This window comes from Notamacropus eugenii, chromosome 1 (assembly GCF_028372415.1).
Source record: "Notamacropus eugenii isolate mMacEug1 chromosome 1, mMacEug1.pri_v2, whole genome shotgun sequence".
Taxonomy (NCBI): Eukaryota; Metazoa; Chordata; class Mammalia; order Diprotodontia; family Macropodidae; genus Notamacropus; species Notamacropus eugenii.
Window position 1 is genome coordinate 202,640,523 of NC_092872.1, and position 15,443 is coordinate 202,655,965.

Here is a 15,443-nt window from a genome sequence, read left to right on the forward strand (position 1 = left end):
ATGATGACTTTTGAGAGTCTGGCTTTTAATTAAATACATCCAAAGTTTATTAAAGGCAAGATAGAAAGAACAATGTATAATGTAGGAAGTGACCTGTCATATGCAAGTGTTGCACAGGTATGAGTATAATAATTCTTGGCAGAGCACTTTAAAAGGCTCACAAACTGTCTTTCTCATGACAGCCCAGTGAGGTAACTAATGTACTGTCTGCATCATTTTTTCCAGAGGAGAAAGAGAGGACTCAGAATGAGTGTAACTTTGCCCGGCTAGTAAATGTCTGGACAACACTGGAACCCAGGGCCTGGAGCATTACTGTCACAACGATGCATCTTTAATAGTAACGTAAAACATGAGTGTATAAGAGAGGAACGCAGTGCTAAGGGGATTCAGAGGAAGGACAGAGAAGAGAGAGCTCTTCTGGCTCTGAGAATGAATGTCAAGAAAGATATCCTGTTGTATTGGGAAAGGTTGATGAGATTTGGTTTGGTTTGGTTTCTCCTCTGCCAAATACATTTGTTATTTGTGAGGCATTGGCTGCACAAGAGTATGAACTTATAGCTGAGATCTTGGGTGCATGTCTTTCAACAATACAAATAATTTACATTGGATTAAATTGGATGCACTCTCTTGACTCTCAGACAACCACAGGGACAAAGTTACAACAGTAGGGAGGCAATTATTTGAATGAATAATATTTTTATTGAGGCAGATGGCTTCTGGAAAGGAAGGCAGGGAAGGAAGGGAATTATTGTACGATGTATCATGTGGATAGAGCTCTGGACTTGGAGTCAGTTGCGATGTGGCCTCAGATACTACTTGTGTGTCTCTGGGTAAGTCTGCCTTAGTTTCCTCATCTATAAAACAGGGATAATAATAGCGCCTGCCCTCCCAGGGTTCTTATGAGGATAAAATGAGAAAATATTTGCTTTGTATACCTTAAGGTGCTATTATACAGACTTATTATTATTATCTTAATGAAAAGAGAAATAGAGGGAAGATAAAGCCAACCAGATCAAGTCATACAGAAAATCAGTTTCACTAAGCTAACTCCTCTTGATTTTTGTGCCAATGACGGTCTCTCTTAGGACCAGCCCCCATATTGCATTGGCCTTCAGTAGCCTTAAGTGCACAGTGAGGAAAGGCCAAATCAGCTAATGGAATGGTTTGAGGTTAGGTGTGCTTGCTTCTAAAGAGTTAAGTGATTTAGGTATAGAGGAACAAAAGCAACCATCCTTCATAAATGAATGGAAGACTTTTTCCCTTTTTAATAACACTTATAGGAGAGAAGACCTCAGTCCAAGTCTTGTTTTTGACATGCACTGTTTGCGTGATGCTGGGCAAATCTCTTACCCTCTCTGTGCTCAAGGTTATTTATGTCCAACATGCTGACCAGACACCCCAGGGTTAGAGCCAGATTAAAATGTTACTGGAAGATATTTAACAAAATAAATAAAAATACGAGAAGAACATAGATGATGGCAGTATGCAACTGTCAAGGGACCTTCTATACAGTTGAGTGGGCACCATTTCTATTTGAGTTTGACATCATTGTTCTAGGTGACTTTCTAAGGGCAGCTTGGTGGTTCTATGGAGCATGAAGTGCTGGGATTGGAATCAAGAAGACTGATTTTCAAGAGTTCAGATCTGGCCTCAGACACTTATTAGTTGTGTCACCCTGGGCAAATCACTTCACCATGTTTGCCTCAGTTTCCTCATCTGTAAAATGAACTAGAGAAGGAAATGGCAAATCACTCCAGTATCTCTGCCAAGAAAACCCCAAAGGGGTTCACAAAGAGAAGTTTCATACCAGGCTATATCGAGTTTTGTTACTTTGCAATGTAGATGTCCTCCCAAATTCCAAGTTTTGCCCCTTTTGGGATTTTGTTACGATGATCAGATCTATAGGTAGGATAAGGAAGAAAGATGACCATCTGGGGATGTCTAATATTTCAATCTGACTAATGCTTTCAATGCTCTTTTCCCCTCCCCCACCCCATCTCTGGTTCTAAGCAGCTGCCCTGAGATTTGCATCCTTACCAGTGCATTGTCTGTTAAGCTGTTTTGCCCACTCTTGTATGTTAGGCACCTATTTCTAATTGCTAATTTTTCAGAGAAAGTTAGGAGTTTTCATAAAACCTTAGAATTAGCTTAGAAATTCTCTCTTTGATTTGACTCAAACACATGCCTACTGGGTGCAGAGGACACTGTTCTAGGTGATGGGAAATATATATATATATAAGCTAAAATAAAGATATAATTAATCCCTGTCCTCATGGAGCTTAGTCTAGTAATTGAGCATAGATACAGATGACAATAATGCACAACACTAGATGCAAGTAAACTGAGTCCTAGTGATCATTACACAGAAGTTGACTTAAGCAGGGCCAGGATTAGGACCGAGTACTAGCCCAGTACTCTTTGCAATACAGTCAAATTCAACATTAAGCTCATAGTTTTAAGCTGCAGTCTGGGCAGGGTTACTGGGTGAAAGACAGCACAGTAAGAAAAAATATTCCTTGGGTCATGCTATGGGAGCAGGGTGTTCTCCCTGTGGATCATGAAGGGGTAGCCTCTCCTGAGGTGCTCCTGAACTGTAATGTGTTTCTGTTCTGACCATCCCCTATAGGTCTCCCTGCTTCATTATCAGTTCATAAGTTATACACACGTGGGACATTCATCTCCCATTGACAGCGCTGATGGGTGGCCTGTTGCCTCAAACATTTAACATGTGTTCACCCTCCATATTTGGTCAGCTTGGCAGTTGTTTCTGAAATCTGATTCCTGAAGCCATGGGGATGACCTTTGGTCTACTTCCCAGCATTCACCTGCAGCCGCACTGTTCCCTATAGAAGAATTGGTCATCTTAACGGATTTGAACATTCAACCAGTAAGCTGCGGTGTCTATACAGAGAGCTACAGGGAGGGAAAAATTTAAGAGGTAACATCAGTGGGATCTGTGGGGAGCTGGGGTGAGGGGTGAGCCCTTTTTTTTTTTAAGTGTAATCATTAGGAATGGAAAGTTGGTGTAACTTTTAAAAAATTGTTTTCAATTTCAGTCAGGATTCTGGTATATTCTAAACAACTGCTCCTCAAAAGCCTGTATGTTTAAATCAAACAAGTCAGAGAAAGAAAGAAGAAAAAGATTTGTACAAGCAACCTGAGGATAAGTTTGCCATGGGGGTTTGAGTTTATCACGGCTTCTCTCTTTATTCCAGTCCTCTGTTTTTAAGGGTAAATGAGAACTCTATAAATTCCAGTTTTCAGTGATGCCCGATTCATGTTGAAACATCAGACCTCTTGGAATCTTGTAACCTAATACAGCCACAGTGCGCAGTGCTGTTGCTAGGATGTTAAACCTTGGGTGGGAGATTCAATGGGAGTTGTAGAAAATGTGGCAGGAGAGAGCTCAGATATCTAAACAGGTTTTTTTTCAAGATTTGCAGCAGAGGCTACCGCACGAAACCAGAATATTATGTTTTTCCTTTTAATTGCTTTGGACTTAAATGTGGTTAAAAAAAATAACCAAAAATGACAATGCTCTTTCAGATCTGACTTTTATGACAGTAGAGAGGATAGAAAAGAAAAGAACTGAAGGCCTGTCTTTTCGTTTCCCAAACGCTAATTTGTATTTTCTTTGCCTGAGGAAATTTTGAATTTAGCATGTTTAATAAAGGTCTACTTACTTAATATATATTTTGCTTGTATCTATCTTAGTTCTTATGGACATGTCAGAATCACTCCAGGATTATTTTAAAGAAACCTGGATTATGGAAAAGAGTGCATTTATTTAGTTTTCAGAAAATCACGTTTTCTTTCTTGGTCATGTAAAGATTTTAAAGAGTGCCACAGACTTTAAAAACTTTGCTGACAGTTGAATTTACTTTTGCCAAAACCCTGAAAGAGGAAATTTATTATATAACCCAGGAATTTTGATCAAGAATTGATCTGAAATTCTAAAATCTCAGCAACCCTACTTTATCAAAAAGGTTTCTTTGTATTTCATTTATTGAATCACCACAGCAAATTTCAAAATCATGCCATTTATTTTTTACCTTTCTATAAGTTGTCTGATGCCCTTTAGAGTTTGAATTGAAGGCAGTTTAAACTTCCTAGTATTGTGATTTGGGGAGCCAGCAGGGATTCTTGCTTCATTTTACAGATTGATGACCAAACAGGGGAATCTCTCCACTTGCCTCACACTAGATATTTTATTCTTCTCCACCATATAAAGGGATTAACCACTGGCCCAGATCAGCCAGGTAAGGGATTCACAGAAGACACTCGAGTCAGAGAAAGAGGTTTTCTGAGGAGTCAAGGAGAGGAGGAAACACTCTACTGGGATGTTTTGGTACATAGTTTTGGACTATATTATATCAGAATGTCCCCTGAAGTTCCATTGTAGAGACAAGAATTGTACATGATGACAGAACTTAGGATGCTGGGACCTGATATTCAGTGTGATTATACATGACATTTGCTTACATAGCAAACATGCCAGTGAGTCTAACTGTGGCCAGTTCACTTTCTATCAGGTGAGGGTATCTGCTCATACTCTTGTCACTTCAGCATTTAAGATTTGAAACAGGGCCAAAGTTCTCCTTCCAATATCCCAGGCTAACTGAATTCTATTTCTTATCTTGAATTAATGGAGGTTCTTGAGGTACAGCTAAGTAGAGAAGTGATTAGAGCCCTGGGCCTGGAGTCAGAAAGACTCATCTTCCTGAGTTCAAATCTGGTCTCAGACTCTTACTGTGTGACCCTGGGTAAGTCACTTAACTCTATTTGCCTCAGTTTCCTCATCTGTAAAATAAGCTAGAGAAGGAAATGGCAAACCACTCCAGTGTCCCTGCTAAGAAAACCCCAAAGGGGGTCACAAAGAGATGAACACAACTGAAATGACTGAACAAACCAAAAAAACTTGAGGAGCCATGCCCATATCAGCCACTTTGAAATGAGATATCTTGTGCACAGGTTGGGAAAGAGATTTAGGTGATCCAGTTACTCAGAGGCCTAAAGATTTTATTCCAGAGGAGCCCCAAAACCTTTCTTTTAAGCCCATGTAGCAGAGGAGAAAGAGCACTAAATCTGTTATCAGAAGACCTGTGTCCAGGTCCTGGATATGCCTTCAACTAAACTGGGCAAAGGTTTCCTTCTCTTGGTCTCATTTTCCTCATCTGCAAAATGAGCAGGTTGGACTAGTTATTCTCTGAGTTTCTTCCTTGTTCTAACAGGCTAGGATACCATATGGTTTGTACTTTTTATACTAGAAGTTTTCATAAAATAGCAGCGGATCCCTGATCTCATAAGTGTATCCTTCATGAATGAAGATCCTAGCCCATCCTCATTGTCATTAGTCAATAAACATTTATTAAGTGCCAATTATGCGCCAGGCACTCTGCTAAGCTTTGGGGATACAAATATGAGATAAGAAAGACAGTCCCTGCCTTCAAGGATCTTAGAAAACACAAATGGAAGCAGAAAAGGGTGTGGGGTGGGGAGGAGGAGGAGGAAGAGGGGGAGGAGGAGGTGACCAATATGGAGGCTTGATGGAGAAATCAGTCAGAGGAGACCCAACATAGCATAGCCAGGGGAGAAATGAGATGTCTGAGCTGAGCTCTCCCGTCATGTACGATTCTTGTCAGAGTCCCCCAAATCAAACATCTGTCTCTACAGAAGAACTCAAGAGAACCTCCTGACATGATATAGTCAGGACTGCACCAAAATCTCCCAGGGTTCTCCCCAGTAAAGTTGTTTCCTCCTCTCTCTGACCCCTCTATAGACCTCTTTCTCTGACTTGGGCCTCTTTTTCTGTGAATCCCTTACCTGAATGATCTGGGTCAATGGGTAATCTCTTTACTTGGCAGAAAAGAATAAAATATCTAGTGTGAAGCAGGTGGAAAGATTCTCCTGTTTCGTCATTGATCAACAAACGTTTCTTAATTGCCTATTACTATTTTCAATAGTTAGCACATATATAAGCTGTTTTCCTTTGCTAACTCATTTGATTCAAATAATAACCCTGCGATGTGTTAATATCCCCATAATACAGATCAGGAAACTGAGGTTTTGTTGTTATTTAGTTGTTTCAGTCATATTCAATTCTTCATGACTCTGGAAAGATAGGACACCGCTGAGTTAGGAAAGACTGAAAAAGTCAAGCAGATGAGCTTATGTTTTATCCTAGAGGTAACAGAGAACCATTAGAGCTTATTGTAGGTTTACTAAGGAAGACTCAACAAAGCAATGGAGGATGTTCACAGAGAAAGCTCTGAGAAAGGTCCTCTCTGGTAGCCTGTTTCATATTCTTATGTTTGAGATGGCTTTAGGATTATAGATCTAGAACAGGGAGGAGACTCATAGGTCATCTAAGGCATCCTCCTCATTTTAGAAATGAGGAAGCTGGCTTCCAGGAAGATTCCCCAAAGTCACACAGGTAATAAGTGTCAGTAGTAGAATCTGAACACAAGTCCTCTGACTTCCAAAGTCTCTTAGTGGGAATATAAATGTACTTCTTTTCTTTACAATTAAACTAGTAATTTGCCTCATTTGGTTGATTTTCATTGACTTTACAAAAAGTATCTGTTAATTCCTGGGTGATATAGGGAGCCATTACCACTACTGAAGCATAGCTCAAGCTACAGATATCCATGAGATATCTGCACAGTAAAAATAACACTGGAACTTATGAACCAAAGTCTGGATTCTAGGATCTATAGCTAGAGGGGAACTTTGCAGTCGTCCAGTCTGACCCCTCTACTTTGCAGATGAGGACATTGAGACCTGGATTGTCTAGTCCACATTCTATCACTAGTTAAACATATGATAAGGATGAATCCAAACTTCACAGAACAGATCCCCTTAATAAAAGGATTTGTTCTGTAAAACTTAGACTTAGTCAAATGGCTGCACCCAAGGACCTAGAAGGACACATGTGGTCTTGAGGCTGCAGGTTCCCCACCCCTGCTAGAGCCTGATCTTCTGACATCCAGTCAAGTGTCCTTTTAATTCAGGAAACTCTTAGTGAATACCTAACATGTGCAAGTCTCTTCAAAGGCACTGAAGGCAAAACAAAGAACAATTTATAACTTCTGTCCTTCTAGACCTTAGTCTAACAGAATTGAGATACGGAGGTTGAGATAGGGAGTGCCAGATGCATTCTTGTCCTATTTTCTATTGTTTGTCTGCAAATTTCAGGTACAAACAACGAGTCTTAGAGAGATCAAAGTAGTTAAGTGTCACTTCTAGTTGGAGCCATCAGGGAAAGCTTTGTAATAAACCATGCCCTCTCCAGCTCTGTGCTTATTTTCTTCCTCCTTTCTTCCTCTTGATCATCTTAAATCAATTTTTTATTATCATCATCATAATTTTTAGGGTTGGATCTGTAATTTCTTTAGTATATATTTTGTAGTCAGTGATATTTATCCCTCAGGGTATTTAATGTTGCTCATATAAGGATCCCTGGGGTAAATTTTAGCTCAAGTGAAGTTCCAGGAGAAAATGTATACTTTCTTTCATCAGAAAAAGAAAATTATGTCTCCCACTATGTTTCTCTTTTTGTCTTAGCTGGAAGAAAACTTGGTTTCCAAGTCAGTGCCAGGCAGTAGTTCTAAGGTTCCTGGTACTTACTCCTGCTTCCTTTGATGAACTTTGTTTTGTATTTTTCCAGAATATGTCTTGTCCAAACATAAACAAACAATTGTATTTTAACCTGTCAGCTGCCTGAAATCTTGGAAGTAGGTGGGATTGTAAGTGATAAGTAAAATTATATATGGAAACTGAGAGAATGGGTGACTCTATGAGGTCATTTTTTTCTCTTGGCAAAGACAATAGCAATCTAATCTGGTTAATATTGGCTTTCTCTCTCTCTCAGTGCTGAGTTACGTTCACTGTAAGTTGAAGGAAAATGAGAATTGGCTGTTTCTATTTTCTTGAATTTCTGACATTCTGACTTCATTCACATTGCTTTCTGCCAAATAAAAGATTTTTGCCAGGAGGAGATTCCCAGGTTGGTCCACTTTCTAGGAATGTAAACAAGTACCGATGGCCTGCCATACACCTGAATCTGCGAATATTCTTGTTATTTAGCATTTGCTGGGTGGAGAAAAGTCCCACGTGGTTTTTTTTTTCCCCTTTTCCTCTTGGGGCACTTTTTGAGTCATACCACATTTCAAATATCCTACACTTTCTTACATTTCTGTGCTTTCAAATGTTCTGTTTTCTCTGACTTAAATGGCTTCGGAGTCTTTTAAGACCCAACTCAAATGTCACCCATTCCATAAAATCTTTCCCAGTCTTTCTGTAAAATGTCTGTACAGATTGGATTAGGGTAGACCTCTCTTTCTTACAAATCCCTATACTACTTCAGTCCAATGTCTTTTATGACACTTACTATATCTTGCCATAAATTGTAGATATTTGTTTATATGTCTCATCCATCTACCAGACCGTAAGCCCCCTGAGGACTGCAATCATATCTTATTCATCTTTATGTTCCTCCCAATGCCTAGGGAAGTACCTCATATATAGTAGGACCTTAACAGAGATATGATTTGAATGAATGGAAAGTAGGAATGAATTTAGATCTGTAAATATTTCCAGATGGCAACATGGTAAAATCCAGCTTCATAAATCAAGTATGAACAGCGCTGAGTTACTGACTTAGTTGTTATATGAAAGCATGTGTGAAAATAAAAACCAAGTGGGGAAAAAATCCATGTCACAGCATCTTCCTCAATGGTTATAAAAACTAAATGGAAAATTATAATCATACTTGAACGTATCCATCATCTTATTGGCATGGGTACTCAGCTTGCCTTCCCTCCCTTCCCCTATTCAGAATACTAGCCCTCTGATGTCTCATTAGGTGTAATTATGGTTCACATACTTATTTTTCTGTTGTGTCCTCTGTAACCCCCATTTTATCTTCAATAAACTTCTCTTCACTTTAGACCTATTCCTTTCATATTTTCATCTTGTCCGCACTGAGGCTTGGCTCTCCTCCAGAAGATGCTGTATGTCTGGCCATCCTTTCTTGAAATGGTTGCACTTTTTCTCATGTCATACATTGGTCCAGGAAGAAGAGTAGACATACTCTTTGCTCATCATTGCCATTTCTATGCTTTCCCTTTGCCACCATCACTAAGCAATGTCTTCTCCTTTTAGACTCATTTCAATTTCTCAAGGCAGTTATCTGTCAAGTTATTAAAGACCATTCTCCCTCCTTTCTCAAGGAATTCACTATCTGACTTACAAACTTCCTCTTCACTCCACCCCATGGTCTTAGACTAGTGTACTTTAAGTTACAAGCTGATATTTCCTCAGATATCCAGTTCATCAATCTTTTTAACTCCCATAACCCACATCTTATTCCTCCCTCAGCCATACAAAGGCATCTTCTTGATCTCACCATCACACAATTTCTGTAATCAAAACTTTCAAAATTCTTTTATCCTATCACAAAATCCTGTGTAGCACGCTTCCTAAATCTAATCTTTTTAAAAATTTAATTTTTTTTGTATTTTGAATTTCACAAACATAATGTGAACATTTTCATATATAAAGAACAGTAAGAGTATTATACATGAAAATGAAAACAATGTATACAAGTTATCTAAATCTAGTCTGCATGTGCCCTTATTTCTCCCATGCTTAAAAAGCACTTATTTGCCCTACCATTCCCTCAAGCTATCACCTCCTATATCTTTCCTCCCATCCATGGCCAAACTCCTAGAAAAAAGCACTCTATATTTATTGCCTCCACTTCCTTTCTTTTCATTCTTCAACTCCTTGCAGTCTAGTTTCCAGACTAATCATCTCACCTGGAATTACCCTCTCCAAAGTTACCAGTGATTTCTAAGTTGCCAGATTCAACTGCATTTTCTCAGCCCTCATCCTTCATGACCTCTCTGCAGCATGACACTTTTGATTACATTATTTTCTTAGATACTTTCTCTTCTCTGGGTTTTCATGACTGGTCCCTCTTGGTTCTCCTTCTCCCTGATAGGTTGATCCTTCTCATCATCTACATCTTGCTCCTAGTTTTGGGTTTAAACCCCGCAGGAGTGGAGAACCTGCAGCCTTGAGGTCACATGTGGTTCTCAAAGTCCTCAAATGTGGCCCACACTTGAGGTCCTAGAGGGCCACATGTGGCCTTCAGGTTGCAGGTCCTCACCCCTGCCCAAGACTCTTGATTTCATCAGCTCCCAGTGGATTTGATTATTATCTGTTTGTCAGTCACTCACATCTATCGAGCCCTAGTCTCTGTCTCTGAGATATAGTCCGGTAATGCCAAATGCCTTTTGGAGATTTCCAGTTGGATTCCAAACTCATCCTTCTTCCTAATTTCTCAGCTGTCAAGAATACTGCCATCCTTCTAGTTACCCCATTTCACAACCTTGGAGTCAAATTTAACTTTTCAATCAGTCTTATTGCTACTACCTCCACAACACTTCTCCCACTTCTCTCCTCTCCACCCACATGGCCAGCATCCTAGCTCAGACCCTCATCACTTTTTGTTCTCAATATTCTTTTACAAATAAGTATGCATTTTAAATAGGTGTTGCTTTTGGCTACTGTGGCTTTGCATTTGGAGAGCTGATTGTACTTGTTGGCTAAGGTAGTTTCTGGCAACATGATATAATGGGAAAAACAATGGACTTGGAGTCAGGAGAGACCTGGATTCAAACATCACTACTGTTCACAGAGGGTTCTTGTAAGGATCAAAAGGTCTTTGTAAACCTTAAATCACTTTAAAAATGTTAGCTAAATGTTATATCAATAACAGTATATCAAATGTTGTTGTCTTTGGGGGTGTCTCCTTCCCCAGTGTGGTCCTTTCATCTATAGCCACAGGAAGCATCATGTGCTTTACTTATCTGTGTAAATGATCCACTCTGTCTCAAGCTGGGGATTTTAGAGTAGAGAGTGATTCTATCGGGCAGTCAATCAGCAAGTATTCATTAGGTGCCCACTCTGTGCCAGGCACTGATGAACTCCTGCAGTTCAACCCATCAATCAACAGGTATTTATTAAATGCCTAATAGGTGGCAGGCACGTGCTACATACAAAGAATGGGACAATCCATGGTTGCAGATGATGAGAATTATCTGGTAAGGCAATTGTCTTCTCATTACTTGCTACTCATTCATTTTGATGGTATCCAACTCTTTGTGATTCCATTTGGGGTTTCCTTGGCAAAGATACTGGAGTGGTTTGCCATTTCCTTCTGCAGCTTATTTTATAGATAAGTAAACTGAGGCCAACAGGATTCAGGGACTTGTCCAGGGTCACATAGCTAGTAAATGTCTGAGGCTAGATTTGAACTCAAGAAGATGAGTCTTCCTGACTCCAGGCCCAGTGCTCTGTGCACTGCTCCACCTAACTCCCCATCTCCTCACTTTTATGTATCTTCCCATGTTTCTCCCTTACTAGTCCTATGCAAATGATGGGCTTTTGGTTTTGACCCAAGAAAGTATAAGACTCTACATTTGCAGTTGAAAGCAATATGGAAAAAAACTGAAATTCTGGGACTGTGGTATCAGGACGCTGAACCAATTAAGTCCTGTTGTCTAAATCTGATCTATCCTAAGGCAGCCATTTCACTTCTGGATAACTTGATTGCCTGGAAATTTTTTCCTTTCCAATCAAACGGAAATCTTCCTCTTTCATTTTCCATTTATTGAACCTGGCTCTGACCTCTGGAGCCAAGAGAAATTGAATCTAATCCCTGAAATGCATGATACTTGAAGGTAGTTATGGCATTCTTCCAAGTCTTTTTTTCCAAGCTACACATTTCAGTTCCTTCAGATGATCCTTATATAGCTCAGTTTCTAGTCCTCTCGCCAACCTGGTCACAACTGGACAAACTCAAAATCATCACTGACCTTTAAAAAAATATAGTGGCTACAACGGAATACACTATTCCAGATGCAGTCTGGCTGAGGCAGAGTTTGGTGGGACTATAACTTTCTTTGTTTTGAATACTTTCGACTTCACAGACTTTAACAGGTCAGTGATTTCAGAGATCGTAATGTGGGAATTCTCTTCACTAATGCAGATCCCAGCCTTTCCATGCTTAGCAAACACTTTCACGAGCCTCCGAGGACAAAAAAGTTCATCATCTTGTCATCTGCCTCTTAGAACTTAGCTAATCATGTCCTCAGACGATGGACACGTGGCCAGACCCTCCACACCCATGGCCTTTCTGCTTTTTGCTTGTGCTTCAATAGCATGGCTGTCTTTTTGCTATCGTGAATAGGAGCCTAATTTCCCATTAGGTTTTAGGGCTGCCTAACTTGGGTTGAACTTGTAGCCCACTAACATCCTCCCATCTTTTTCTCATGAATGTTCATTCTCTGGTTCTGTCTCACATCCAGAAGAGCATGAAGAGCTAAGGTAATTATCCTAATTATTAAGGTCTCATCACCTAGCTTCTATCATTTCTATGTATCTTCTCCCATTTCTCCTTTCCTTGTCCCATGCAGATGATCTTTTTAACCCAAGCAATTATAAGACTACATTTGCAGTTGAGAGGCAATGTAATGTGATGGAAGACATCAAAAGACCTTGGGTTTGACAGTATGACTGTGGGCAGTCATTGAATCTCTCGACTCTTATTTCTTTGTTAAAAATGTAGGGGCAGAGGAGGCACAACTGGGTGGCCTAGTGGATAGAGCACTAGGCCTAGGGTCAGGAAGACTCATCTTCCTGAGTTGAAATCTGACCTCAGAAACTTACTAGCTATATGAACCTGGACAAGTCACTTAACCCTGTTTACCTCAGTTTCCTCATCAGTAAAATAGGCTGGAGGAGGAAATGGCAGATCACTAGTATCTCTGCCAAGAAAATCCTAAATGGGGTCATAATGAGTAGGACACGACTGAAATGACTCAGCTACAACAAAAAATGAGAGGAATGGACTAGGTGATTTCCAAGGTCTATTCTTCTATATATAAAGTTTCAGTTAGCTATTTACATGCCTATACAGCCATATTTCTTGTTTGCTCAGCTGGTTAATATTTGAAACAGCTGATTCTCCTCATTCCCAAAACAACTTTGTTGTTTGTTTTGTATTAGGCTGTTAAATATGTTAATTTTAAAATCAGTTTCCTCTTGCAGGCATTTTTAATCTGGGATCTGTGGCATTTTTTTTTTTAATGTTGATAACTATATTCAAATATAATTTGTTTCCTTGGTAATCCTAGCCTATACATTTTGTTTTTATGAATTTAAAATCATTATTCTAAGTAGGTTTCATCAGACTTCCAAAGGAGTTCATGACACAAAAGAGGTTAAGAATCCCTGATCTGGGGCCTGTATGGAGGGAACAACCCTAGAAAAAATGTTTGGTTTTCATGTTCCAGTGTTGCTGTGGATCCCCCAAATTGACTGGATAAATGAAAATATAATATTTCTCTTACAACTGAAGCACATTGGTAAACTGGAGAGCACCTGGAAGAAGACTATCATGATGTCACTTGAAGGGGCAATGTCAAGCTAGGAGAAGACTTAAGGCTTTAAGTGAAGTGAAAAACAGATTAGACTTATTCTGCTTGTCTCCAGAGAGGAGTTGGGAACTACAGGTGGAAGTAGTAGAGGCAAACGTAGGGCAGATACAACAGAAAACTTCCTAACAAATTAGAGCTTTACAAATGAGGAATGGGGAACGTTGGGAGGTCATAAATGCTCTTCTCCTTCGCTGGAGGTCTTTGAACAAAAGCTGGGTGACCACTTATCAGGTATGTTGTTGAGAGGATTATCTTTCAGCTATGGATTGGATTAGATGGCCTCTGGAGTCCTTGCCAATTCTGAGATTCTGTAATTCTATCAAATAAGGCTTTGATTTAAGTTTCCAAAAAAAAAAAAAAAAAAGAGGTCAGTTCTCCATTGACTTCATCCCACTGTCTCTCAATTTCATTACTGTTGTCTAAATGTTGTTTTTTACGCTATTTTCCTTTGGCCACAGACTTTCTTCTTCTCTGTCTCTCTCTGTGTCTGCTTTTCTCTCTCATGAGTTCAACTACCTTTATGCAAAGACTCCAAGATGCAGGTGTGTAGGTATAGGTCAGAGTCCCCTGTTCCTGCAGAACATCTCTAACAGGCTGTCCAATGGTTATCGCAAAGTCAGCATGTCTTAAATGGAGCTTGTTTTGGGTTTCCTCCTAACTCCACTCTTTCTCCAAACTTACCCATTTTTGCTGAGGGCATTCCAGTCACTCAACTTTATAACCTCCATCATCATTGACTCTGACTTACTTGCCTCAGACTACCCCTTATCTCATCAGTTGGTATACCTAGGAAGGTACTGAGTACCCCTTCTTTGGTAGTTGTCAAGCAGAGACTGGAAAACTATTCACTGGGGAAATTGAAATTAGAAATTCCTTTAGGGCCGAAGTTCTTAAGTGTGTGTGTGTGTGTGTGTGTGTGTGTGTGTGTGTGTGTATGTGATGGATCCCTTTAACAGACTACTGAAGACTCCTCCTCCAAATAATGTTTTACAATAATTTAAAGAAATGTTCAATTTCAATTAGAGATTAGTGAAAATAAAGATGCAATTTTCCCATCCAAGTTCAAAGACTCCCTGAAATCTGTCCATGAAGTTCCAAAGAGTAATTAAGAATCTCCACTTCAGGTTGTGAGTTAGACTACTTGGATGCTTCCCTTACAAATCTCAAGTTCTGCAATTCTGTGAAGATGTTACTTGGCCTTTTTTAGACGTTGCATGTGAAATTAGGATTACTCAGGACAGTTTGGAAGAATGTTTAAACTGTCTCCAGAAAGAGTGAACTGTTTTATTGTTAGCGTTTGGATAGGCCAAACTGAGGATGGCAAGGATCAAAGATTAGACAGATTTGCTTGGGGAAGAAATCCCACTCTCACCTCCCTGTGCCACACCCACCCACACCCACACCTACACCCACACACGTTCTTAAAATTTTCTGGAGTAGTTAGACTGATCCCAGGGTGAGGCTAAGCCTGCAGATGGAATTAACTGGCTTTCTCAGAGGGACCTGGGTCGCCACAGGGGTAGGAAGCCAAATAAATCATTATAAATGCTGACTTTTCACTTTAAGCCAAGAGTTTTTAACCTTTCTCTGTGTCATAGACCCCTTTGGAAGACTGATAAAGCCTATGAACTCTTTCTCAGAATATTGTTTTTAAATGTATAACATAAAATACATAGGATTACAAAAGAAGTCAATTATAAAAATATTTTTTTAAAAGTTCACAAAACCTAGATTAAGGATTTATGCAGTTTGGACAGCAGTAGAAAAGTCTGGATAGAATCTAGACACCAGCTAATTGGGGAGAAATTCAGTAACGGCAAATAATTTCCAAAGAGAAGTCAAAATCAGAAGAATCTCTGTCTACTGAAGCAAACTGGAAAAATCTAGTTGGGCAACAGTTAACAAGATCCTGGAAGGTCTGCTAGAACTGTGAGGGGG

At 39.6% G+C, this 15,443-nt stretch overlaps 1 protein-coding gene across 8 annotated transcripts in view; it reads left to right on the forward strand.

Annotated features, from left to right (window-relative positions):
• TACC2 (transforming acidic coiled-coil containing protein 2) overlaps nucleotides 1-15,443 on the forward strand; it is a 298,693-nt gene that overhangs the window by 40,617 nt on the left and 242,633 nt on the right. The window lies entirely within an intron of this gene.